Genomic DNA, 27,719 nt, shown 5'->3' with positions numbered 1-27,719 from the left:
TCCTTGAACACAGCAAATATTTAATTTGCATAGATGAAATTATTGACTTATGAGTGGACGCTTGATACCGGCGAGTTGTTAAGGACCGGAAACGTTTCGTTAAAGAATTGCCAGCGTATATGATTTATTTATGCTTTCGTTTCGTAATAGGCCAATCAATTATAATTATAAGACGTTAAAATATAAATAAAATTGGTTTAATTCCCCGAAAAATGTTTGAGAAGATCCTATTAAAACGTTTGATCCCTTCACTTAAATCTCACCATCTTCTCCCGGACCAGCAATTTGGCTTTCGCTCCCAACACTCCACAACCCAACAGGTACTTTGCGTTGTAGACCACGGGTTGTATCACAGGCGTTCGATCGTGTATGGCACGAAGGTCTCCTTTACAGATTAAAGCGCGTCCTTCCAAACACCTACCTTACTGGACGATATTTCCGGCGACTACTTCGACTACTGTCCTGTGGGAGCGGGAGTACAACAGGGTAGTGTGCTCGGACCACCCTTGTACCTCCTCTACACATCAGACATCCCATCCACACCTTCAACTCTCCTTGCATCCTTCGCCGAAGACACAGCCGTTCTTTCGTTCAATCGCGAGCCTGGAAAAGCTTCGAAGGAGCTCCAATCTCACACACACCGGATTACAGAATACAAGTGCACCCATGTTACTTTTACCCTCCGAAGAAAAACTACTCACATAATACACCTCAACAACATCCCTATTCCCAAAGCTGACTGCGTATGATACCTTGGGCTCTATTTTGACTCACGACTGACGTGGAAACAACACATCCAAACAAAAAGACATGAACTGAATAGACGATTCGGACTACACTATAAACTTCTCGGACGCAAATCCAATTTGTCAACAAAAAACAAACTAACACTGTACAGAACACTACTGAAACCGATTTGTACATACGGACTCGAAATGCGGTGTACCGCTAAACCTACTAACATATCAACGAATTCAATCCTTCCAATCCAAAGTCCTTAGAATTATAGTTAACGCTCCTTACTATGTCTCCAACGCCACCCTCCACAATGACCTCAAAATACCCTTTGTAAATAAATTAATCCCGTCCAAATTCACTCAGTTCCAAGACAGCTCTCCACTCACCCCAACTCACTAGTCCAATCCTGTCCAAAATAAAGCGGAGATGGCCTCATCAAGGATTAACCTTGCACAAAACTGGGAGACATTCAATGATTGGCAACTCCTCTCAAGATTATACAGTGTATAACGTAAATATTTAAATAACCTCAAATTACGAGATGTATATTTTATTTATATAGACAGTAATTTTTAAAATATCCTCGAGATGACCGAAGTCTGTAGCCTCATTTTCATCCACTGCGACTAAAAGATTTCTTATAAACTGGCCCTTCTTCATTTCCATACCTCAGTACTTGTGCACTTCCCTAGGTTCTTCTTCGCTAAATTCTTTAAGCCGACACGTAGGACATGTTTCTTGGTAGAGTCGGCAGGTTTCTGTCTGTGTTAATTGGATGAGCATTGGCCATTTTTCTTGGCTGAGATGTTAGGGAACATCTGTGATTGCTTTGCACCTTGTGAATTCATACAATGTGTCATCATTTCTTTCACTCTTCATCTTCTAGCATACTGCTTCTGCATTTGTTTGTTTGTCAGCCTGTTCAGTGGCTTGAATACCGTCGTTCTTGGTAGGCAGTTTTCAGTGCTGCTTGGTCGTTTGAGAATATCTATATTTGTGCACTTTTTAATTTCTTTTCATGTTTTTCTTGCATACAGAATTCTACTGCTGGGATCTCAGCTCAAAATTTGTGCTTTTTGCTGCACAAACCACTATTCAAGGGCTTATCTCTTGGATATATATTATGTCATATATACATAAAACATATATATATTTTTTATATTTTTTTTAACTTCCTTTTTGTAGTCATTCATTTCTTTTTGAATATGCTACACTTCAGTTTGTCCCAAGAGTCTGTTTGTATTTTCATATGTGGCACTTCAACGGTGGCAATTCCTGTGCCACTTCCATTGGTAAAATTGGAAAAGCTCCTGCAATGTCAGGACATGCCAATTTATCATTTTTAAAATTGGTTTTTGTCACTCATTTTCAGTGGTTTTCGGCCACCATACTAGGGTACCATGGACTAGAGGAAATGCCTTCGTATATGGAAAGTTTGCCTTAAAAAACATTAAGGAAATTAGACTAGATGTTACCTAATAATATAAAAATTGGCCAATATTGACGTTTTCATAAATGCTAAATATTTACCAACTTTCTCAATATAGTACATGACGTTTATAGTCAAATTGCGATCTTAAATCTTTCAATCCGGTGTGTTTGGAGATCAAACTCCCAAGTGAAGAAAATCAAGTTTCTGCGATTTAACAAGCTTAACTAGTTGCAAAATCACGGGTTAGCGTGCCAATAAATCCATTTATCAGATGCCACCGAGGGCCCGGAGAAATTCCCATAATAAGAGCGAGGCCACCGGGATAAAAATCTCGCCCAGTTTTTATAAAATGCAATAGGGAAAAATTATTCCAGGCCGCTTTGTAATTATAGTTTTTATCAATATTACATTAAAATATTATTTTGGATTATACATATCTATTAAGAACGGAGTTTTAAGCTAATTCCTCTAAATAAGGCGTACGATCTTTGCTTGAAGCACCATGTGCTAAAGCTTTTTCCAACCTGGGACAAAAGCATAATTCAATTTTACACAAAATTATTTTTTTCTATTACTTATTGATATTTTTAAATTGTCTAATGAGTTTTGATGATCATCGCCAGAAAACCCTAGGCTAGGGGATATGGTTAAAAAAAATGTGACGGTCGAAAATGTCTTTTTCCCACGGGGTGTGCCTTGGCGAGCCTGGTCTGAAGTTTGTCATACCTCACACCGTGAGGTTATTGCTCGAAGCAGCTCGTCTTTTCACGTGTGTTGTCGGTAAATACTCCGATATCAAAGGCTTGTGACTCGACGGACGACCCTCACCCGTTCCCTGTTGCTGATCTGTTGTGTTTGTTGAAGTTGTACAGGTTTATTTTTCTACCGAGTATTTTTTAAAATATTATTACGAGGGTTCGCAATAGCAGAGGTCATATCAACCCTAAGAGTGACGGTGTTTTTGAAAAAAAACCCATTTTTAAGTGTGTCGGTTCGAATCCATCGGCCCTGCATTCGAACCCGGACCTTTACCTTACAGTGATGAGCGCCGTGTCAATGCCTAAACCGTTAATGCTTATACCTAGTATATTTTACAACATCTATAAATCATAATAGAACACTGTACTAGCGTACTCCTAAATAAAAAAACACTACGCTAAATAAAAATCAGGGACTAGTGGCCGCTCGAGATTCGCCGACCCATGAGCTTTTCCGCCATGGGAACTAAAACAGATCACAAGTTTGTAAGTATAATCTTAAATCCACACACCGTGTGAACAAGGCTTTACACTATGACGAGCTTCTGACCAATGGGCCCTAGGAGCTTCAAGTATTTTTTTACAAATATTTCCTGCCTTTGTGTTTATATTAAGGTTTATATATATATCAATAGATTTGTATTTTTACGTAGAATAGGACCAAAATAAGAAATACTATATTTAATGAGGTTAAATATATAAAAAGTTGCAAAAACCAAAATACGCTCCGAGAGAAGAAGGCCAAAAAACTTTGTTAAAAAATCGGATTCGTTTTAAGCAACATTTAAAACCCATCCAACATGAATTTTTATTGCAAATCAAAAATATCCATTGGGCTGCACTCGACTGGATCCATTTTTCTAAATCTCCAATGCCCGGTGTTCCACCTTGAAAAATTCACAAAATTTACCAATACATCGTGACACTATTGTCACCACCTACGCGGACGACACCGCAATTCTATCCTCTAACTCGAATCCCGTCCAAGCTACCTCCAACATCCAGGAACACCTTGAGCTTATCGAAGAGTGGTGTGAAAATTGGAGGGCAAGACTGAAGAGTAAGGCCCTCCGTTGTGCATCAACAACAAAGAAATACCAGTTTCTCTCAAGTCAAATACCTGGGACTCTCGTCAGCAGACTGACGTGGAATCCCCACACAAGTCTTAAAAAACGTCAACTTCATACAAGACTTGGATTAATCCGAAGACTTCTAAGACCGAAATCGACTTTGACAACTAAGACAAAGCTAACACTTTACTATGGACATACGAAGTGTGGGGTACTGCCATGCCATCCAGCGCATCCAGTCCTTCCAATCGAAATTCCTTAGACAAATTGTCAAAGCACCTTATTACGTCACTAACCTCACTATCCACAATGACTTCAACATTCCTTTTGTCAACGAACTGATCGGGTCCAGATTCCAAACTTTCCTCACCAACCTTTCGTACCATCCTAACCATATTTCTCGAGCAACCTCCATTCATTCCCATCCTGACACCCGCCACGTCGCCTCAACCGACGTGGCCTCGGGATATCCTTGACACCTAATCATACACATTGAGTGCCGGCAATGGCTGGCTCCTCAAAGTATGCGTTCTACCGGAGCAGTGCTGGTGCTAATTAGTGCTAATGTTGTGCAGTATGATGTCATATGTCACATGTTGTATAGTATACGATCATGTATAGGTAACAAATAAATTAAAAAAAAAAATAATTAAAAACCTCTCAGGATTTTAACCAAATTCAACGTTATAGGCGTTATTATAACCGTTGGAAAACTGGATTATGGATATTATTCTTTCAGCTTATGTCAACATCGTTTAGATGTTATGCTATTTTAAGTGAAAAAAATAAGGAAGAAATCAACAAAATCGCTTCACTCGTTTTATTTTATATCTCCGTTGTAATAAATCTGTGGCATATATGGGTATCCTAAATAGTGGTGATATGGGTGGTTTATAGACGTTTCATTTTTTTTTTTTTTTTTTTTTTTTTTTTTTTTTTTTTTTTTTTTTTTTTTTTGTAACATACTTAAATTTATAGTTGAAACACTCATTTTTTTCTCATACAAAAAAATTAACTCTGGGATTGTAAAAAGGAAGAGAAAACGGGTGATGATCATCGCTAGAAAAAGGCCATATATTTCTGTTGTGTCCAAAATCCGTTAAAGAAAATTATATTTTGGTTTCAGTTTAACTTGAAATTTTATAGTAAGAAATAGCTGTCATAGATGTTCGGTAGTGATCAGTTTGCGAGGTTTAATAATTCAATATGTAATTAATATTAATAATTATTTAAATTCTTTTTGGCCAGATTTTGTAAGAATGTAAACCAAAATAACCCTACAAACTTCCGATTTCATGAAATAATCCGTCAATTTTCTATGTAGTAAGATTCATTTTATTTTAATTTTAAAGTAATTTTATTTTGCCTTAAAATGAAAAGATGAAACGAGAAAAAGTGGCCAGCTGAAAGTACTCTGTTTTTGAACAAAGCGCCCTCTTAAGTTCGGCTTAGAAAAGTACATAGTCATACCGGAATTTTTAGGGCAGACCAATTTATTATTTTTTTTACTGTTTAGTTAAACGTTTAAGTAAATTTAGATTAGTTTATTCCAAGGCCCCATTGTTGGAAGTGTACGCTCTACTTTTGTTAATAATTGAAAGAACGGTCTTGGCTAATTCTTTTCAAGGGTTTGCCTGAAGCATAGAAATATGCGTTTGCAACTCCTCATAAATAACGGCCAATAAATATTCCGTTTTCCAGTAGTTTTCCCCCGCAGCGGTATATTCTCGGCCAGGGATGTTGCAAGACGACTCCGGCAAGTCTTTATGTATTTTTAATTAGCCTCGAGAGCCAGAACCAGCTTAACGAGTCGTTCTTCTTTTTCCGTTCTTCGTTCTTCGCGTCGGGGCGAAACCCGCCAAGAATGAAACAATCGATTATGAATTAGGGCGAGGGGGGGTTCAGAGGTCGTCCATTCAAGCTGTCTTTGTAATCGGCTCCCGATGAACAAGGGGTAATTAACGGGCACATTCCAGGGGTCGTGGACCCCGTGTAGATACGACTATTTATAAATGCGTTGGCGGACCAAACTTTCTCAACAAGGGGCCTTATACGGTTCGTCCCTAGACCAACACCACTCCAGGGAATCATCATAAAAATGGGAAGCAATTCTGATTTGATAAAATCCTAACATTCTATCTTAACATTAAAAAAATTATAAGACATCACTTATCTTTAATTAATTTATAAATGAGAGCATGTCAGATTTTTTTTATGAAAAACGATTGATGCCATTGATGAAATGCCACCATGCCAGTTTATAACCCTAATATAAAAAAGTTCAAGGCAAAATCAAATCTAAAAACTTTATTTTGAACTACCACTAACTACCTAAACCAAAAGAACATGTACGCGACTGCACAAAGTTTCAGAAAACCCAAAAAAGGAGACTGGAAAACGAAGATAAATTCTAAGAAACGTATACTCTATGATGAAGTGGCTTTGGTTGGATAAAGTTAGGGAAAAGAGCTATTTTCATATAATTAAGCATCCAATGTGTTTAGTTTTGAAACCAAAATTCCTAATATAAATTGGTACAAGACGTTTGTCTATAAAAAAAAAAGCTCATGACTTGAAATATAACTTACTTAAAGTACAAATCCATGTATGTTTAGTAGTCATAATTGACCGTATTAATTGTTTTAATTAATTATACTTTTCATCTAAGATCTCGGTAGAGATGAAAAAGTTAGTATCAAGAGATTCGAACCCACGAACTTCGGCTCAATACGCCGCTCCTCTAGCCACACCAAACAAGACCTTAGATAAAATATAGAATTAATTAATGTACAAAGTTGACCTGATTTTTCAATTTGTTCTAGAGGCCTGTTGATTTGGCACTTAATATTGAATTCAGGCAGCAACTTTAGCACAATCGCGTTTGACACAGGCAAAAAATGCTTAACTGGAATGAAGAAGGACATAGAATTTTAATTTTCAAAAATAACCAACAAAACCATTTTGTTTTATAAAATTCTTTCAACTATAATTAGCCCGGAATTTAGAGCAAGTGGTTCGACCATTGACCTTTTTGCAGAAGCAAAGCTTTTCACTTAACAGATCATTTGTATAAATGAGATTAAATGTTCGCGCCGCTTAGGTATCACGGTAATATTAACGGTATAAATTGGTCCGCCTTCTCTCGCTCTTCTAAATCAAATAACATCAATAATCTTAACGGTGTCGTTTAAGTAAAGCGATGAAAAAATATTGCGTTAACTTTTCGTTAATTGTGATTGTACCTATTAGTGTGAAAAGTCGTCACTAATCTTACCGCCTCAGAATATCCTGGGAAGACGATAACATTCGTTAATGATTAATTTTCTAAATCTTTGGTTCTAATTGGCAGGTAGTTTTAGAAGTTAGACTTGAGATTTTTGACGCTGGAGAGTTTAATTTGGCGTAGAAACCAGCTGAACCAAATGTTCGAGATTCATGAGTTCATCCATTCGTTAAAAGAAACGGTCATCATTCGCGCTTTTCCTATTCGGTTTCAACATATCTCAGTCTAGATTCTACTCCGTTTTCTCGAGGTTTGATTGGGGTAGGTCCACGGGTACAAGCCGAAGAGGGGCGAGGGGCCTCCGTACCGTTACCGGCCCAGCCCTTCTTTGGACAAAATTTAGAAACCGCGCCGCATTCCCAGGAGACAAGTGGAACTCTCCCTACTCCCTGCAACCGACTCCTGGGGGATTACATATATCTGTTGGGTGAAAATTATGCCATGCGTTCTTTTAAGAAATTCTTCTATTTTAGGACACGTTCATCGGTGGGCGTGTTGATCGTACCGGGGAAATACTCTGGCCAACACCTTTCTGCAGTAAGGTTAACATCGGAAAATCGATTTTCAAGGAAACAAAAAAATACATGTAAAAAGATTTCGACTCATCATGAGTTAGACGTAGCTATAAGCAAAGAAAGATTACATTTATCAAGATGTTATGTAAAACTCCTCATGGAATTATCCTTAGGCAGAAGTTTAATGAAAGAAATGTAAGCTAATTATATAGAGGCGAAATCTCTTATAACTACAAAAAATATATAATCAGTTTAAGTATACAATATTAGAATTTAGACTATTAACATATCCAAACTAGTTTTTAACTTATAAGTAAGGCATAAGAGTTGTTGATACCATATCCTCCGGCCTAAAGAACAAATAGTTCTTTTTTCCATTAAGGCTTTTGATAGGTTCAGAAAGGCATCCACGATAAACTCAAACACATCCTACTCACTCCTTATCCAGGAATCTTATTGAACTCATCGACTACGAGTACTCAAAAACTTACTAATAGTTGGTATCCCAAAAAGGATCATTGCAAAAATATATCCTATACTTCTAATTTTCCTACAAATCCTAATACCATTATCATATCATAAACATGAAACCCAAATTCATCTTCTAATCCGCATCCTACGCAAGCCACATCCAACATCAAAGAACCCTCAACCTAAATTAATCTTAAAGCTTGATAATCCTCACTGACTTCTCCTTCAGAGTGAAATTCGGATAGTCAAAGTTTAGACCAAGGGCTGACGTTCCACAAGGGAGCAACCTACGCTACGCACGACTAACGTAAAAAAAATGAGTTTATCAAAGCCTAGAGCACAATTTGGAAGACAATAATGAGGAAGAACTCTAGTTGGTTATGGTTAATGATCGACGACTTTACTAGTTCCGTCTGTTCATACTGTTGTATGTTTCACTCAAAGCGTTTCAGCGTCACGCTTGCTCGACAAGTCAGGCAGTCGCTCACTGACGATGGCATGAATTGTTGAACCTAGAATTATACCTAGATAGCAATCTTGGTTTGTATACCAGCTATATTGGCATTACGCGGATGATACCGCGTTTTTATCTGCTGCCTCAATCCTATCCAAGCAACCTTCTATACCCAAGAACACATCTTATTCACACTGGTGCAGAAAAGTGGAGAATAAATTAAAAGTGAAAGATTGGTACAGTGTACATTTAGATGGTACAAAATACTCCCCTGTACCTCAACAAAGAGTTACTGACTTTCACATAAGTCAGATATTAGACAGCAGACTGAAGTCGAATCCGACACAAGACTTAGACATAACAACTCAACAGAAGACTTGAACAATTCCAACAAATTTTATGACTTTTATGACCAAAATCTGTTTTGTCCGTCGAAATTGATCCTACGTTATACAAAAATTTCTGCAACTAGTTTAACATGTATAGTAGAATTATTCAGCCAAGTCATTCAGTTTCCAGCACATCCAATCTTGAAAATCAAAGCTGCTATGTCACTAACCTCATACCACAACAATCTGAACATTCAATTTGCTGACAAGTTGATCTTTTAACAGAGAGGTTCTTTAGAATGCGCACCTGGCACAAAGGCCTTATCCCACGTTTAGATTCTCAAGTTAGGAGCGACTCACCTCCGCGCCCGGAGGTTCTTCCGTGAGGTTCGATGTAGAAGCCCACATCACAAGCTGACCTTTCGTTTCCCACTGGGGTCGCAATGTCATATAACATTGAGGTTCTTTAGCGTACGCAACTAGCCGTCAGGCCTCGTTTAGATTCTGAACTAGGAGCGACTCACCTCGCGCACGGAAAATCTGTTCGGTGTAGAAGCCCACATCATCCTGCAGCAGGCTGCCGACATGTCGACTTCTTCCGTCTTCTTCTGCCTCTTCCGAGAGGGTGGGCTAACGTTGTGCACTTAACCAGTGCCTCGCGTAAAGGGTACTCAAAAAGTGGTCGATATGCATCGGCCAAGTCTTCCACGCACTCCCTAGATAGAGACGACAACTCTACCTCCCTGGGTGGGGGGACTCCGCTGCGTCGAAACTTCCGGATACGCTCCGGCCGCGGTTTCGATTTTAGTGGATCTCTAATCATCCCCTAGAGGAGACCATGCCCACGGTAAAGGCAGCTCTGACGGTCGCCACCAAAAGCACCGTCCACCATTCCTGACGCATTCGAGGGACGCCGGCAGCGTATTCATAGGTCCTCACTGGCTATATACGCTCTAGGCAATCCAATCCATCCGATTCCCACGAGGTCGGGAGGTAATTCGGAGGTCATAAGCAAGTACTACCGTCCACGGCCACGAATGAAACGCACACAAACATCCTAGGTACCCGCCAGGGGTCTCACCACTCAGACACTGCGAGTCCTTACCCATGCAGCTGGGCTTGAACTTGGAACGAAAATACGCTGCCCCGCAGTACAGATGGTTTTAATATATATAAAATATATTTTAGACAGGATCTGGTATCATAATCGTATAGCACCTTAATGCATCTCAAGGCACTAGGTAGGCGTAGTCTCAGCGTCCTCGCACGCTATACGCTTCCTTGCTCCTGTCATCCAAATGCATGCAGAGGCTGCTTAAGGCGACCATGCGCGTCAGGCAACACGAGCCAGCTTCACAAGCTCATCTGTTCTTGCTTCTAAAGGTTCCATACCAAGCTCTTGAACCATCCTAACCCTACTGCCAAGCCTACACCTTTTCATACTGAGGAACCGACACGTCGCCTTAAACGACGGTGTCCTAGAGACCGCCTCGTACCTTAAGCCTTTATTTACCAAAATATTTTTACTAAATTGTAAAGCTTTGTATGAATTACTTTTAAAGACATCAGTAATAAGGATTATAAATATCAAAATAGTGAAATTTAACTTCTAGAGTATAGCATTTATCTTCTATTTTGTGTTAAAATTGTTCAGATTTTAGCCTAGGAAGGGAAGAAAACCACCGAACATTTGTGTATAAAAAAGTTTTAATTGGCCCTTTGACGTATGTTTCACTGATTCTAACAATGAATAAACTGATTCCTAATTTGGTAATAATACTCAATGTCTGATAGTCGGTCTTTAATGGCATGTCTTTTCATATGAGGAACTCTCTCTGAAAGCATTATTTAGCACTTACGTAAAAACATAAGTTGTAGATATATAATATTAAATTAATGCTGTTTAAATAGCAACAGAAAAAAGATAAAATAAATATATATTCTTGCAATAAAGAGCTGATTAAATAGATAAACCTTGTATAGAACCATGACGAAATTGTTCGAAAGTAATATTTGAAAAACAGGAATATACACAGGAATATATGTATATATACATATATATGTGTGTGTGTGTTTTGTTGAACTTTTCACGATTTTCACAATTAAGACAGGTTGCCCCTTAGTGGTTGTTCGAAAGTAAGCCTTACAATTGCCAGAAGACAAAACCGTTCAGAAATTGATTATATAATTATTAATGTTTAAGGATTTCTCTTTCGTACGAGTTGTGGGAACTATTCAAGACGAATCTCGATTAATAGGCGCTGCCTCCCTCTGGAATGACTTATGAGAAGACACGTTAAAAAGGTTTACATGCACATATTCTTGTTTGCCGTTGTAGGTCGAAACGTAAAAAAGCAGACTTCGATCGCTTCCTCGACAATGCACTTCAGGGCATTGCCCTTTTAGCCATTAACATAACAATTTCGTGAAAACGTGAAACCAGATGTTCCCAAGCGGAAGTCGGACGTAAACCGTGACCGACCGACTGTCTCTTGTCGATTATATCATTTTTTCTAATCACGGCCTAATGGGAATTTTAGCCTGGATTTACGCAACATCACAAGGCTTGTTTAGCGACGAAAAACTTATAAAAATCTACGGTTGGTAAATCTACCTGCTTGTAGACCTAAGAATCGATTGTAAAACTTGATCCATTTTTGACCCAGTTAAATTTATTTGTGTATAGGTAGTGAAATGCGATTTAAATATAGCTGGGGACCTTAGCAGCCTTGTATCTTGAACTCAAAGAAAGGAAATCCTTGGCTGTCCTTCAAAGTTCTAATTCTAATAACCTTGTGTGTCAAGTAGCGGTATTATTCAAGCAGTTTGAACGTTTTTCTCTTTTAAGTTTTTTTTTGTTAAATAAAAATTATATGAAACAAAGTCAGTAAAATCATAAGAACTATGACACCCTGTGTCTTAAATAAAAGTCGGAAAGGGATTCCGTGTAACTTATGGGCGCACATGTCGCCAAAAGTGAAAGTTGGTAGTAAAAATTGGAATGAAAAGGAAAATTACGAGTTTTCGATCTGCTTTTGCTTCTTTCAACTCTGCTCTTTTACCATCATTTTTATAACTTTAGTATCTTGTTACAAATAACGAACCAGATGGTTTTCCAAATACGGGAGACATTTTTTACCATTCTTGCAGAAATTTAAAAAACCGTCAAACAATTTCCTTTTTTAATTTTTATTCTCGAAAAAGAAAATTTGTTACTTATAAGGGGAGGCTACGGGCGAAAGATGAGAGATTTTAACGAAACATTTTTGGAGAAAATTAAAAAAATATAAGACACAATATGTTCAAGCTATGTTACCAATCTAGAAGGAGGGAAAAAAGTAATGTACATACTTGTTATAATGCTTTTCTGCCTTAGTTGTGGTACATTTCAAGGTTATAATATATCACTCGAATTGATTTTTTAATTTAGGATAAACAAATTTTGGAGGATACACAAATAAAATGTTAACAAAACCTTGGACGTTTGGAGTAAAATAGAAAAAAATTGCTTCTGAAAAACAAAACAAATACTAATTTTCATCACCCAAAATTGACCTTTTTGGGGCTCTATTAGTCGGGTGCAATTTTTTTAATCTACGATGACCGGTGTTTCACATAAAAATTCATAACGTATCTGAATTTTATCAAATGTACTAACTGTTAGAAAGCAATATTTCGTTAGTTGGAGCCCATATCAACTTCTGGTCATTGCGTTATCAGGAAGGATGAAATCAGAAAAAAAATACCTCAACATATGACAAACCATATATGTACTGTTCTCATTTATTGATGAAAGCCGAAGTTTAGGGGACTTTCAATCCCCTTAAAATTTTGTGTAGGTCAATGAAGTCTTTCAAGTTATCGCCAATTTTGTGTGTTCGAAAAAATTGTGGGACAAAAATATACAAAAAATATGTTTTTTATATACCAAACAAGGTTATTTAGGGAGGTTTTGGGGTTTCTTGTGAAAAAGAAATTTAACGTACATCTAAGATGTTCGTCACTATGTCAAAATTGTATTTGGCAGCTATAGACGAAAACCAATTTGATGTTCGCTCCCCAAAAGACCCTTTGAATACAAGTTTGAGAGGAAAAAAATTTCACTCAAATTTCTGGTATATCAAAATGCAACTTTCTCCAAAATTAAAACAAATAGTGATAATTTCGAGCCAATCTTAGCCTTTCAACAGGAAGCTTTCCAGAGTTTAGAACTTTATGAACCCATGAAATAGCACAAACATCGCCTCTATAATCAAACTGAAACCGGAGAATAAAAAAATGTTGAAGAAATAGTTTGAACTTTTGTTGAATTCATTTTTATTATTCTCACTCGCATAAAATCTAAACAATGTTGGTACTGAAAGATGAAATATTTTGCTTTCCAACGGTTGTAATAATTCTTTTTATGTAAGGTCTTGTTTGAGATAAAAAAAGTCAGTGTCACGAGCGGGATTCGAACCCACGACGGTCACGATAGCTCAGGTGGTAGAGCAGCGATGTATTTAGCTGAGGTCGTGGGTTCGAATCCCGCTCGTGACACTGACTTTTTATCTCAACCAAGACCTTACATAAAAAGAATAATTAATTGAAAGGACTTGGTTTATTGGCCACTAAAACGTAAATGGGTTGTAATAATGTTGAATTTGGATAAAAATTCAGAGGAGCTGAGCATCTCAGAGAAAAAACGCATTTTCATTGGAATGAGAAATCGACATTAATGGTGATGATGCTTAAAACGAATCCGATTTTTTTATATAATGTATTTTGCCCTACTTCACTGAACGGATCTTTTGATTTTTGCAACCTTTTATATATCTAACTTCTTTAAATAAAATCTTGCTTACTATTTTTCTATTCCACACAAATCTACTGATATATGATAACCTTGAAATACACGCAAAAAATTTGAAAAAGTATTTTAATTAATTTTTTTCTGCTCCTAGGGCTCTTTGGCATAAAAGCTCCGACCTTGTGTAATATTTGACGACTAAAATCGTTGGTTCCACGTCCGAGGCTTCCCTTTTCTTAGTAGACTGCAAGTTCTGATTGACTATATGGCTTGGAGAGATAGCTACGATTTAAGAAGCCTTCAATTAAACATAATAAATGAATTATCCTAGGTTGAAGGATATTAATGTGTTTCAACACAAGTAGGTCAATATCGATCAATCAATTTCGATATGTACTGTATATTGAATTCTGTTGTATTGTAATTATCAGTACGATTAGTACAGCTGCATTTATTAGCTTGAAACATTTTCAAACGTACTATTTTTCGACTGTAACTTTGCATCCGATTTACAAAAGTTGACTTTTTAATAAAGATTATATATCATGTTAGCTGTGTAATTGTTATACCAGAAACGAGTGGGAATACGATAGAAACCTGAAGTTAAACGCAGGAAATGCATTATTTCATAGCTATTTCTGCGGTTTTTAATAATTGTTGTTGATTCCCTCGGCAAATTCTATTACGTTTTTCAAAAGACGGATCAGTTTAAACCTTATTATTTTTTCCGTGTTACCCTTTATCGCTTTGGTATAGATCATAAAAAGAATAAAACCTTTCGTTGTTTCTCCCAAACTCCTTTCCGTTAAAAACCGTTACATCTTTGAAAATATAATTGAGAAAATTTTCCCGAATGCGGGGTTTCTTTCTGCGATACAAAGGTTACAAGAAAAGTGTAAATTAATGAGACAAAATGAGCTGTATGACATGAGACCGAAGAAAGTAGAACGGAACGTTTACCGTTTAGACACAGCTAAAATGCCTTGAAGGGAAAACTGATGTCATTGTTCTGGCCTTTTAGCAAAAACAACTTTGCCTTTTTGTCTTTTTTTCTCTCTCACTTGTGGAACAGGTTCAAACAGTATTCATCCCGTCGCTGCCGGTTACTTCCACATAAAAAGGACATTTAGAAACTTTTCAGTGTGGTGGTAACCGGAATAAAATTCAACATGACAAATTTGCTTTATATTACACTAAGCTTCCATTAAAATTATTATGATCGTTTTCAAATTTTAACTAGAACATACTCTATACATGCCAAAATCTTCCCAGATATAGAATAAATTTGTTAAAACTTTCTAATAAACATTTTTGGTTCTTAGAATAAGACATTTTTCAATTGCAATTGTATTTCATTAAGATTACATTTATCTTTAACTTTTCACAGAGTTAGACATTATGATGGGTACTCAACGCTAAGAGAGATCAGCAGGAGTGCCACAGGGCGGTGTCCTTGGACCTCTCCTATTTATTATATATACCTTCTATATAAGAATATATCTATAGAATATACCTTCTATTCAGGAGTGACTTGCCTAAAAAAGATCCGACTACAGTGGTTACGTTTGGGGATGATACCGCCATCTTGGCTATTGGAGACAGTGTTAAAGAAGCAACGGCCAAGCTTCACACAGCTCTCACAGAGGTCTCTAAGTAAGATGGCGCATTCAATTAAACGAGACAAAATCTGTGCATGTTAACTTCACCAATTATATTAGACCTGAATGCAACTAGGGTATCATATGCAAATACAGCGAAGTATTTGGGCATGACCTTAGATGCCAAATTCAAGTGTAAAAGGCATCTTAAGAAAAAATGTCAAGAACTCAAAATCAAATTTCGGAAAATGTACTGGCCCCTTGGTCGATATTCATAATTGGATTCTCACAGCAAGGTGCACCTTTACCAGCAAGTTCTAAAGCCTGTATGGACTAATGGTATACAGCTTTGGGTCTGTGCCAAGAAAACTGATGTGAAAAGGTACAGACGTTTCAAAACAAAGTGTTAGGGAGCATTGTGAATGCACCATGGTACATTCGCAACGACGATCTACATCGGGACCTCCTGGTGGAAACTGTTAGTGCTGCCATCTAACTCTTTGCTGTGAATCATAAGCAAAGGCTTCACCAGCATCAAAGTGAGCAAGCTTTCCAGTTGTTGGATAATAACGAAGAAGTAAGCATACTGAACTAAAGAAGACGAAGCCCTTAGACTTGGTGATCTGCTATTTATGCTTTGGTAGGAAGAATAAATAGTGACCATATTTACAATTTTCTTCGGCCATTGGCATTTCAGTGATGGTAGTGAAACTGAGCTGACGGACCATGCATTCTGATGTGGGGAACGGGATTGATGGAATTTTTGTTAATAAAATTTCGCTACTTCAGAAACGAAGTAAATAATGAAATCTCGGTATAGCGTGAGGATTGATACATAATAATGAGGGTTAATATTTTCTTAGGATTTTTAATTGGAATCTTTGGATGAGTTGGAAATTGGAATAGTTGGTTGACACCTAGACTTCGATACCTCAAGACCACATACGTTTGAGAACTATGGTTTATTAATCTTTTGTATTTATGTGGATGTTTCGATCGTCTGTCGCGTAATGGAAATAACAGGTTTACTGTCTCTTTAGTTCGTTTCGATTTAGTTTTGTGTGCGGATTCTAAGTAATTCGTTTGTCCAGGTGGTTTCCTAAGCAACGTACGGTTCGACAGTGTGTAGAGAAATTCCTGTTAAAGTAAACATGTGGTAGTATAATACGTCTTTGTGTGGAGTTAATGTATTGGCTCTTTGTTGCATATATTTTAATACTCCACTTTTTATACCAAACGTCGAGACACCGCAAATGGTTTTAAAGATTTCAGTATTCGACGACTGGATCTTTATGCGGGAAAAGGATTGCTATATCATCATTAAAAGCATAGAAAATTGTTTCTGGAAGGTTAGGAATGTCAGCAGTACGTATCGTGTAAAGAAGAGGTCCAAGAATGCTCCCTTGTGGGTCGCCAGATTGGATTAGATAAACAGAGGATATCGCTGTGCCCTGAAGAACTTTGAAGTAACGGTCAGTCAGGCACGATATTATGATAAGGTAGTAGGTCCTGGGTAGCATGCTTTTCAGTTTCCACAGGAGGCCCGGGTGCCAAACCCTTTCAAAGGCTTGAGCGATGTCAACGAACTCACCCGGACAACAGTGCTTTTGCTCAAGTGAGAATGAAATGACGTCCTCCAGATGTCATCGATGGATTGTAGAATGTAGGGACCTAAATCAAAACTGGTGACTCGAAATAGTTTCTTGGGGTTAAATGATAGGGTATACGCGTTTCAATAGGAGTTTCTAGAGAATGTTACTAATTACAGGAAGGAGACTGATAGGATTAGTATATCCATTTGTGATGGATATATTTGTTAAATATTACATACGACTATAACACGAAAAAGTTATGTATATTTGTTTTTTATTCTGAATGTTTAACAATGTGAACACGAAAATTTTAAATATACTTCTTTGTCCCCCTCTCACTCCCTCTCTTTCTCTCTCCCCCTCCCTCTCTCTCACCATCTATACATATGTGTATCTATTTGTCTATACGCATATCTATATATTTATTAAATATTACGAATAGTTCACCACGAAAATTGTATATGTATTTCTTTATTTGTTGGTTCTGTATTTTTAAATATTTTATCTCTCTCTCTTTCTCTCACATCTCAGAGAGAGAGAGAGAGAGAGAGAGAGAGAGAGAGAGAGAGAGAGAGAGACAGACAGACAGACAGACACATACACGCGCGCGCACACACACACACCGTAGATATATATCATCTTTAACCTTTAAATATCTAAACGGGGTAAAGAATTAAATCTAAGAAAAATAATTTACATATTTGAGACAATAGGAGGACAACGTACAAATTCAAACCCTAAATCAAGGCTTATTCAAAGTAGAACATTCATTACTGTAATAACACAAAGCATATTTGCTACTAGGACATTAGAGCGAATTGAGGGAAGGTCACTCTTCTTTGTTTACTTTCCAAAGAACACGTAACGTCTAGTTGTTATGGAGAGGTGTGGCCACCTGGAGAATTTCCCTTATATGGAATACGGAAAGTCATTGCGCTACCTTATAAAAGCCGCTTTGTTGTCCGCCTCTCACCTCATCTCCCGGGGCGGCCGAATATTTCCGCTTTTATCCGCGGATTTTGCAAGCGAAAGGATCTGATAGTCGTAGATTACCATTGTGTTAAGACAATGAAAGCGATATGGCAAAAGCCGAATGCGTATTGTACGGCGTTTTCTCAAGCAACCAAGGCTTAAAGGAGAAATACGAACATATAAACTATCAAAAATTGTATGTATTTGGTGATTATTGAATTTTTAAAGAACGAATCCCAGAAATGCGAACGTATAAACTATCGAAAATTGTATGTATATGGTGATTATTGAATTTTTCAAGAGCAACACCCAGAAATACGAACGTATAAACTATCCAAAATTGTATGTATATGGTGATTATTGAATTTTTCAAGAACAACACCCAGAAATACGAACGTATAAACTATCCAAAATTGTATGTATTTGGTGACGACATCGAATTATATTTTACTTGGAGAAATCCTTATTGTTTTGTTTTAGTGATGAAAGCTTCTTTTCGCAAGAAATATTTTTTTTAAATATTTCACTTCTTATAATCAAGAAGATCAATTAAATTAAAAGTTTTCTCTTATTTTTTCCTTCTGCTTGTCTTAGTTCGCTTTTCACAAACGAAAAGACATTTATTATTCCACACATGATCCAGATTGTAATTGTGCTTAAATAATTAACTAATTTTACGCTGTAAGGTCAGATTGCATATGCATTCACTCAAGGATTAGGTTTATCCTGGTTGGTTAATTTCTCTTTCATACAACGTTTCTTGTTTTCAGCTCAAGCAGAGTGCAAATTTTTAAAAATAATTTTATTTTTAAATAAGCAATATTTTTTATTTTATATAAAATTTGCCCTTTTTTGTGGTTACTTTTTAAGCAACGTTTTTTTAATGATGTTTGGTTGAAACGCAGTAGAAAACCAAGAAAATTCTTGTGGATGTCTCGTGTCATGTTTGTTTTTTTACCGTTTTCTCGCCAATAAACGATCAGCATTCTCGTCTTAACCGTCTTAAGTTGAAAGAAAGCATTTGAAAACGTTTCACTTTTACAGATAGGCCAAGGTTTTCAAACGATTCTCACTTTCCGTTTTCAGATTTGAAATGCAAATACCCCTTTCCCAAGTTCAACATTGCGATTCCAAACAGGGAGCCAGACGGACGGACCATTCTTGAAAATATAAAATCCCTCCCCGTCGAAAGCGTGCGAATCTCTAAATTTACGGTCAAACGCGCTTCGGGGATGAAACACAGGCCAGTGGAAAGCGTGGGACTCGGGTAAAAGTCAGTGTTTGAACGTCGGGCAAAAGGGCACCCAGGACACGCCTGCTGAAAAATTATACGCAGAATGTTCTATTTTTATAAATATCCTATAAATAACTGATTAATTAATTATTTGAAACGATTAAATTCTCAGCCCTATATGATTAATTACATTGAACAACGCTAAAAATAATTAAAGCCTCTCTGGAAAATAGTACAGAGTCGTGTTTAATAGAAAATTTGCAAAAATACGAAGAAGAATAAATCCTAGAGCTAGAAAATCGTGATACAAATTGAAATACAAATACTCCTGGTTTTCTACAACTCAAAACAACAAAAATTTCAACAGTTTCTTATTTATTACAATTTAGATAAATAAGTTAAATTAAGAGAGCAGAAAAACATTAAAAAGTAGATTAAATTCATTTTGCAATAACTGTTTTAAGTTTCTGTCTTTTGTTTCCAATGCAGTGTCCTGTCTTTTCGGAAATTCACCCTTACTTAGTAAATAAAGTAATTCCTAAGGCATAAGAGGTCTTAACGTCCAAATACATCGATGGCGGATGAGAGGTCGAATTACTTTATAATACAATCATACCATTATCAATTAAAAAGCCATTTGCTCTGCCGGTATTCGAACCCAGAGCAGCTAGCTCTGCAAATACGAGTCGGTCATCCACCACGATTCCTTTAATTAGTATAAACCGAAAATAAAACCTCGACAAAAGTTCTCTTTTCATTTAAAAACCAACTGGGGGTGTAATTTTCGCAGTATCTGATTTCACTTGCACTTTTCACAATTAATTAAGGTTTTTAGTTGAGATAAAAAAAGTCAATGGCACGAGCGGGATTCGAACCCACGATCTTCAGCTAGATACGCCGGTGCTCTACCACTTGAGCTATAGTGTCCTCGATCCACTCAGACACTAACTTCCCATCTCAACCCCACCTTTTGAATTTTCTCTCCTTTTTGCCATCTTTCAATTGGTCAAGCGGACCAAAAAATTAGTGAACTTTTCACAACATTGAACGTTTATTTTAACCGATTTACCAATGGTTTTCATCATTTTTCATAACATGGAATGAATCTGAAGAAATATGCCACCCCCCTCGATAAGTGCTAGATGTTACGTCTTCTTTGGAAGGTAAACAAAAAAGAACGAACTTCTTTCGTATCATTCCAATATTACACTCTTAAATATGCTTTATTTTATTACGTTATGAATACTCTATTTTGCAAAAAAGCCTTCGTTTAGGCTTTACATTTGTACTTTGTTCTCCAAATATATCCAATTAGTACAATAAATTACTTATGTTTGGATAATAATATTCTTCAGCGCTTTTCGGGTTCTGAAGAATATTATATATATATAACATATATGTGCGTGAGAAACAGAGAGAAAGGGAGGAGATAGGAAGAGAGAAAGAGAACGAGAGAGAGAGAGAGAGAGAGAGAGAGAGAGAGAGAGAGAGACAGACAGACAGACAGACAGACAGACAGACTGACAGAGAGAGACTTCTCGCTATTTTTGAAAAAACCAAATGACCTTTATGTATTTCCAAACGCAAATGTAGTTTAAAATTTCCAAAAAAGCTCATTCTTTAAAAAATTCTTGCAATATTTGAAGGTAGATTTCATGTTACAAAACTATTCAAATTATATTTTTAGATAGGCTGGCATTGGAGAAAACATGATGACAACAATCAGTTGTGATCTCTCATACATGTATATGTTGCTTTTAAAAAGTTATTTTTAATACACATTTTAATAAATTATTCAACATAGTAATTGTAATTTACTACTCAAACTAGTCCAAAGTACTACTTAAAACTAGTACTTTACTAGTCAAAAGATAAGTCAATTGCTTCCGTTTTGTTCATAACAACGAGTTTATGTTGCACTTTTAAATATATGTCAGAGCTTTTTGGTAGTGGGATGAATAATTTAATAGCGTAAAGTTGGAGAAATATTGAAATTTCCCTTGTTGCTTGGGAAGTCTCTGTAACATTTTGAAACGGTCTACGTTAATTTTACTCAATCGTTGATTAATCGGTTCACGTGCCGATCGCTGATCCCTTTGTCCGTCGATTCCCCAAAGGCTTGAAAAAAAAGGACCATGCCCTCCCAAGGACTTGCTTGGAGACGGGAAAGGGCCCGTCGCGACCCCGCGTCTCGTGAAAAACCATAAGATCCGTGGTAAATAAGCCGTGTCGAGTTCCCCCCCCCCATTCGCGAGAAGACTTTCACACCTTTTCAAAACCTGACAAAAGCAACTATTTGGCGGCTCCTGTCCTAGAAAAGGGCGGCGCTTTTCTTCTTTTCTGGGCCTCCTGAACAATCGGCGCTCCCAATTGGGATACTCGTCGTCTAAGGTTTATGCATGAGCTGTGCTGTCTGGACGGCGAATTGAAATAATGAGAATACACGGTCTCTTTCCTTCCTTGTACAGTTACTCTGTCTTTTCTGGAAAGGTCCTGTCGGATATTTCAATAATCAGAGTAACAAGGCGAATAGGGAAAAAACTTTATTCCTCTTCTTGAGATCCTTAAAACACATGTAAAGCAGTATCGAAGTCAACTTACTAATCCTTTTACCAATTTTTTTCATTCTTCTAACTGAACACTTTTTCCCTAGAGATTGTCATATATGCTAAGCCAATTTGTTAGGAATACATCAATTTTCTACAAAATAGTAAGCATACATCAAATAAACAATTAGTAGAGAATTATTCAAAACGTCGACGAGGCGTAAAACATATTTGTTCATGGATGAATGACCTCATCTCGCCATATATTTCCTTGGTGTATGTTTCCTAAACGGTCTTTTGAAATTCGCCTTATCTACCTCGATGAGCCTGTCTGTTTGACAAAGGAGGCGGTCGGGCCCGGCTGGCCAACAAATGGTCCTTGACTCATACGCACTTTCTAATTCTGCCGGCGAAATGCCAGTATCGCGGCAGGAAAGTGATTTTTTAAAATTATGCTGCATTTGGTTTTATCAATCGGCGGACGCGGAAATTCCAGAAAATCAAGGGGGATGACGGTGGCAAAATTTTAACGATTTGGCGACGGCCGATCATCCTTGGCCTTTCTTTACAAGCGCCTTTTATACACAGATAGGAAACAGTAACTTCTAAACGATTACAGCCTCCAGCAGGTCATAAACCGACAGAAATTGTTAGAAATTAATAGATCTTAAAACATTTCTAATTAAGACTGGGGTGTTAAATGTTAAAAATCTATTAGCGAAAGTTAGTTTCCTTACAAACTGACTATAGCCAGTTGTAACATCAATTTTAAAAATCAATAATATATCAAAAAATGTATAATTAAAAATGGACAAAATAAAATTATCCAGGTTGATCTTGTCTGATAATAGTAAAAACCTTGAATAATAAAATAACTAAAAATGAGCTACTTCACTCCTTACAAAACAACACTGGTAAAAGATTAAAGACTTTTTTTTTCAATTATTTCACTATTTACGCGCACACTTGTGTGTGTGTGTGTTTTTTTTAAAATGTATGAGAGCGAGAGAGAGAGAGAGAGAAATATAGACATAGACAGAGAGATAGATAGAAACGAGAGAGAGTTTAGGATGATACAAATAATATGACAAGGGAGGGGTAAAATGAAACAAGAGAGAGAGAGAGAGAGAGAGATGGAGTGGGCGGGAGGAGGGAGGGAGAGAAAGAGATAGATATAAATATAGACTTAGAGAGAGAGTTTAGAATGATACAAATTATATTATAAGGAAGGGGTAAAATGAAATAAGTGACAGAGTGAACACTATTTAGCAGAACATAGAAAATAGATGGTTCAATAGAGACGAAAAAGTAGAGTAACATAGTACAAGAGTGTGACTCGTGTGTGTGTGTGTGTGTGTGTGTGAGAGAGTGTGCGTGTTAAATGTGTGGTGTTTAGTGACCGTTAGTAAATGATTATTTTGAGATCGTGAGATGCGGTCTGGTGTGAGGTAGGTTTTAGGAAAACATTTTCCTTATCGTGCCAACTTTTCTTATCTTTATTGAGATCATCTTCAGGTGTTTGTTTTCCGTGTCATTCTTTTCTGGTCTTGGGCACCCTCAACACGACAAACAAGAATGACAGCCCTGAAGATGATCTCAATAAAGAACGAAAAGTTGGCACGAAAAGAAAATGTTTTCCTAAAACCTACCTCACACCAGACCGCATCTCACGATCTCAAAATAATCATTTACTATTTACCTCATTTAACAGTAGGTTGGCCATCTGTTATTTATCAAAAATCCACTAATATTTTTGTAACAGTTTTCAAATTAAAATAGTACACAAGATCGACCTATATTAAAGATTAAAAGGATCAAGGTGAGGTCATGAACAAGAAAAAATACTTGTTTTATGACAAGATTTCGTTGATATATTTCAATTGGCTCAATAAACTATTGTGTGTGTATTCTGTCATACTCTGGTTTGGGAAATAACGGGGTATGAGGTCCTCCATTGAAGGACCCATCATACCCAATAATATCCCAAATCGGAATATAAACAAAGTTGGTGGATAACTGAATAATTTCGTCTATTCTGTCATACAAAGATATTCTGTTCAAGAATCAGCGAAGGGTGAAAAAAGTACTCATTGCGTTACTCAAAAATGAGCTCTAAATCAGGGTTGGTTTTCGTAATTCAATCAATAATTAAAATATTATTTATATTTATCGATCGGACTGAAGGTCGAAAGTTACTTCAAGCTTAGCAAAAACAAGTGATTTATGTCTGTTGATTACCTCACCCCGATCCTCATAACATCACATTAAAGTTTAAAAAAAATTAAAATATAATTTTGTCGGATGTTGTCCCGCTTTTAATAAATAAGCAGTTCTTAAGCTTTTATATGGAGTTGAACTGCTTACTTTGTGCAATAATTTCACGAGTCAAAACCCAAACTTTTTTCAAAAATTTTAAGATCTGGCTGACCAGGGTAAAACTAAAATGCTTATATCTATGTAAATATATATTTTTTTCAAAGAAATCTTTTAGTATCAGTCAGCTCTTCTCCTATTCAATACTTGGTTCCTTAATAATTTAAATATTTTATTTTGCACTCAGTTTTGCTGGGTAAAATTTCTACAGTGCCTATCCGACGTAATACTACGACACTACCTCCACCTATTTGACGTTTGCTTACAACCATTCTTCATTGTAAAAAAATCCACGGAACCACTTTTCGTCACTAAAAAATAATTTTCTCCCTGAAATCGCATACTATTTCCTTTGTGTTGAAAGAGGAGGTTTTTGTCTTCAACCTTATTCGATTTAAATGTTAAGATCTTTGTAAAATACGTTGGCCATTTCGTATTGGTGGAAAGTCCAACTTTTTGGCAAAGATCATTCGCAGTTGCTGCAAAATTGGAGGCTTGGTGTAGTCGAGTAGCCTCCCTTTTTAGGCCATAATCAGCTATATTTCTTATGAACAGTCTACTTCTATTCAAAACATTATTCGAAATGTAAAAATATTGCTAAAAAGTATCAAATAAAAAGTAAATATTAGAGGGTAATTATTAAAACGAACAGAACAATGTTACTAGCATGAGAAATAAAAACTAAGATTGGGCACTTTTTTCGCATGTAAATGCTGATATTCTGCATAATCCTTAAACAAACATCTAAATGCTAATTTAATGAAGGATTTGTCATTTATAATTAGTAAATTAGTCGACATAATTTTTCAAACCGTAAAGATTTAATAATATAATAAATGAAGGATTAAGAATATAATTTAAAAAAAAGAAATATGTTGGATTTTGCCTCATTTTGTTGATTTATTAGGTAGCTACTTTTCAAATTATTACTTGGTCAAATAATAAGGTGTAATATTTATAAATTGGATATGTCCCAATTTGAGTAGAGGAAAGAATATTCCCAATATTGTTTTTGTTTTTAAATTTTGACCTTTTCATTTGTAATTTACCTTAAAAAGATTTCAACCGGCCAATTCTGCCAGGGATTTATTTTATTCAATATTATCACGCTAATAACACCGTACAAAGGAGAAACCGGCCAAAAATGTAACCCGATGACCCCAATACTATCCTGATTATTAAGGATAGCCTCTTATCGTCCTTTGCCATCTTCTACAGGCAACCACTGATGAAATCATTTTCGTGCTCTTATCTGCCCCCTTCATGACCGCCTATCAATGAAATTTTTAACCCGGGAACGACGATTGTTTATAAAATTTCACAATCCGAACCCAACCTTTTTCGGTTTCTTTAACTGGCGAAGGGAGGGGAAAAGTTCTCTAATTTTCCAAAACTCCATAAGACGATTTGGATTATCGAATGCGATTTCCACCTACAACTTTTCCGATAAACAAATTAAAACTATTTGTCCCATCAAATTAAATCCTCTCTTGTCGAAAGCTAAAACAATAAATAGTTCATGGTTCTTTTCCTCTACAGCCTATTATTAGACAGATATTATAAAGAGTTATAATGTTCAAATAACCCCGATTAGTTCCCGGCTGCCCTTTCGTCTCTGAGTCATACACACTTTTTTCAAAACAGGTTCATGAAACTGATATTCCATTCAATCTAGGCCTTTCGCCATAATCACAAATAAAAAATAAAGCTTAATTTATCTCTTCAATACATGCAACAATTAGGAAGTTCGATTTGAAAACTGCAAAACTAGATTTTCTTTCAAATTCTAAGTTTAACAAGTGAAATCTTCTCGAATGGAACCTAAATTCTCCAGTAACCTTAAAACAACAAAGTGATTTCAACGCTTGTCCTTGCCTCGTTTGTAATTTGGGCAATTGGATGAAAATAAATAAAAAACGGTCAGGTGAATAATTAAAATATACTGGTCGACAGGGGATAAAGCATAAAGTTTAAAACAAAGGGCGAAGAATGGTCTATTTGGATATTAAATTAACAATGTTAACCCGGGGGTTCGCCAGGTCTCGCTATCTTATGGTACTCGCAATTTTAATGCAATGACAGTATTTTTAATAAAGCTTTCACGATCAAATATGATTCAGCTCTTTTTTAAAATTAAATTTTCATCTGACGATTTACTATTTCATAAATATTTGTTACTTTAAAGATATGAATTTTTGCCTCGTGATTTTCAGTTTTTCAACAAAAGATATGCAATGAAAACAAATTCATCTACACTGATTCACTGGTTAAATTGGGACAAGGATAAACAAATAAAAGTACATTTTATGTCTAATGAAAATATGGGCACATTAATTGGTTAATTAATTAATAAAATCGCTTGTTGAATGAATTGTTTTTAAAGGTGTTAGAAAATCAAAAATTTTAAAAACTTAGTACCGCGCTTTTTTTCCGTTAACAAAATTAATTTTTATAAAACCTTCTCTCTAATAAATAACAATTGAATCTTACGTGTATACGCAGGCGATAGAATCCAGGCAAGAACAACCCAGTCTCGAATAAACAACACTGAACGTCAGAAAGTCAAAAGCACAAGCGAGCTCACGAAGCGCGCAGGATGAAGTGCGGCGCAGGAGGCGAGATCGTATTTCCAGCTCCCCACCACAGATATCTCTTGTACTATACGAGCAGAGGAACTCGGAGTCCTGGCAGGGGCGGCAGGACAAAGGACAAAACGGAAATCAGTTGTTGGCTTATTCGCAGGAGGAAAATGCATAATAGGATGCGTAGATGACGTCGAGGGAAAACAGATTGGCCACAAGGGGTCAATCAAAACAATCAAGAAAAAATCCTCTGATTTTTTATGAGGTGGAAATAAGAAATTGGGATTTCTTAGATGCAACAGAAAACGTTTACTCTAAAAAATAGAGGATGGATAAATAACATCCAAAATTAAAACAAATAAACAACAAAAGCTGTAAAAACTCATTATTTGATGACTTTCGTTTCAAGAAAATTAAGTGAAAGTACTGTCTTAACCATTTATGCTTGAAAATGATTATCTAATATCATTTAAAGCAATTATTATTAATATTGATTCATTCTCTAATGAATGAAGCTGAAGTAAAAACACAGAGAAAATATACGGACCCAGGAGATAAAATATGAGTAAAAATTTGAGTTTAGCCAAAATAATTCCACAACAGGAACTTTGTAAGTTATAAGTCTGAAAAAAGCCGTTCAATACAAAGACACCTTGCAGAACATGTCTTGATAAATAAAAAAGTAAAGTATTTCTGTCAAAGAGGAGGGCTTAAAGTCCGCGGTCGAGTGGTCCAATCAATTTACAACACTTCTTTTATAATATTTCCGATTAAGAAGACAAGGGCTGTGCCAGTATTTGAACCCAGGACCGCTAGCGTGGGAAATACGACTCGGACGCCCTAACCACTCCGTCACCGCAGTCCCCTATGTCATCTAAAGCGAAAGTTAAATAATTTGAAATATTAATTAATGTAATCATTGTTAACTTGTGAGTTTATCGACCATGCAGTTTAATTTTGTTCTGTTTTGTAATAAATCATAC

The 27,719-nt window shown here is 36.3% G+C and overlaps 1 protein-coding gene and 1 long non-coding RNA gene across 6 annotated transcripts in view; both read right to left on the bottom strand.

The window, feature by feature from the left end:
• Positions 1-27,719, bottom strand: part of LOC106663643 — a 303,217-nt gene that overhangs the window by 65,087 nt on the left and 210,411 nt on the right. The gene's annotated exons all lie outside the window — the stretch shown is intronic.
• Positions 14,873-27,016, bottom strand: LOC112126830. The gene is made up of 3 exons (XR_002910250.1): positions 26,645-27,016; positions 19,313-19,316; positions 14,873-14,883 (listed from the first exon to the last, which is right to left on the bottom strand). It is a non-coding gene; the product is annotated as an uncharacterized LOC112126830 (long non-coding RNA).

Source organism: Cimex lectularius, unplaced genomic scaffold, assembly GCF_000648675.2.
Source record: "Cimex lectularius strain Harlan isolate CLEC.00 unplaced genomic scaffold, Clec_2.1 scaffold89, whole genome shotgun sequence".
NCBI classification, from domain to species: Eukaryota; Metazoa; Arthropoda; class Insecta; order Hemiptera; family Cimicidae; genus Cimex; species Cimex lectularius.
Note: the sequence above shows the minus strand (reverse complement) of the source record. Positions and strands in the feature narration are given on the sequence as shown.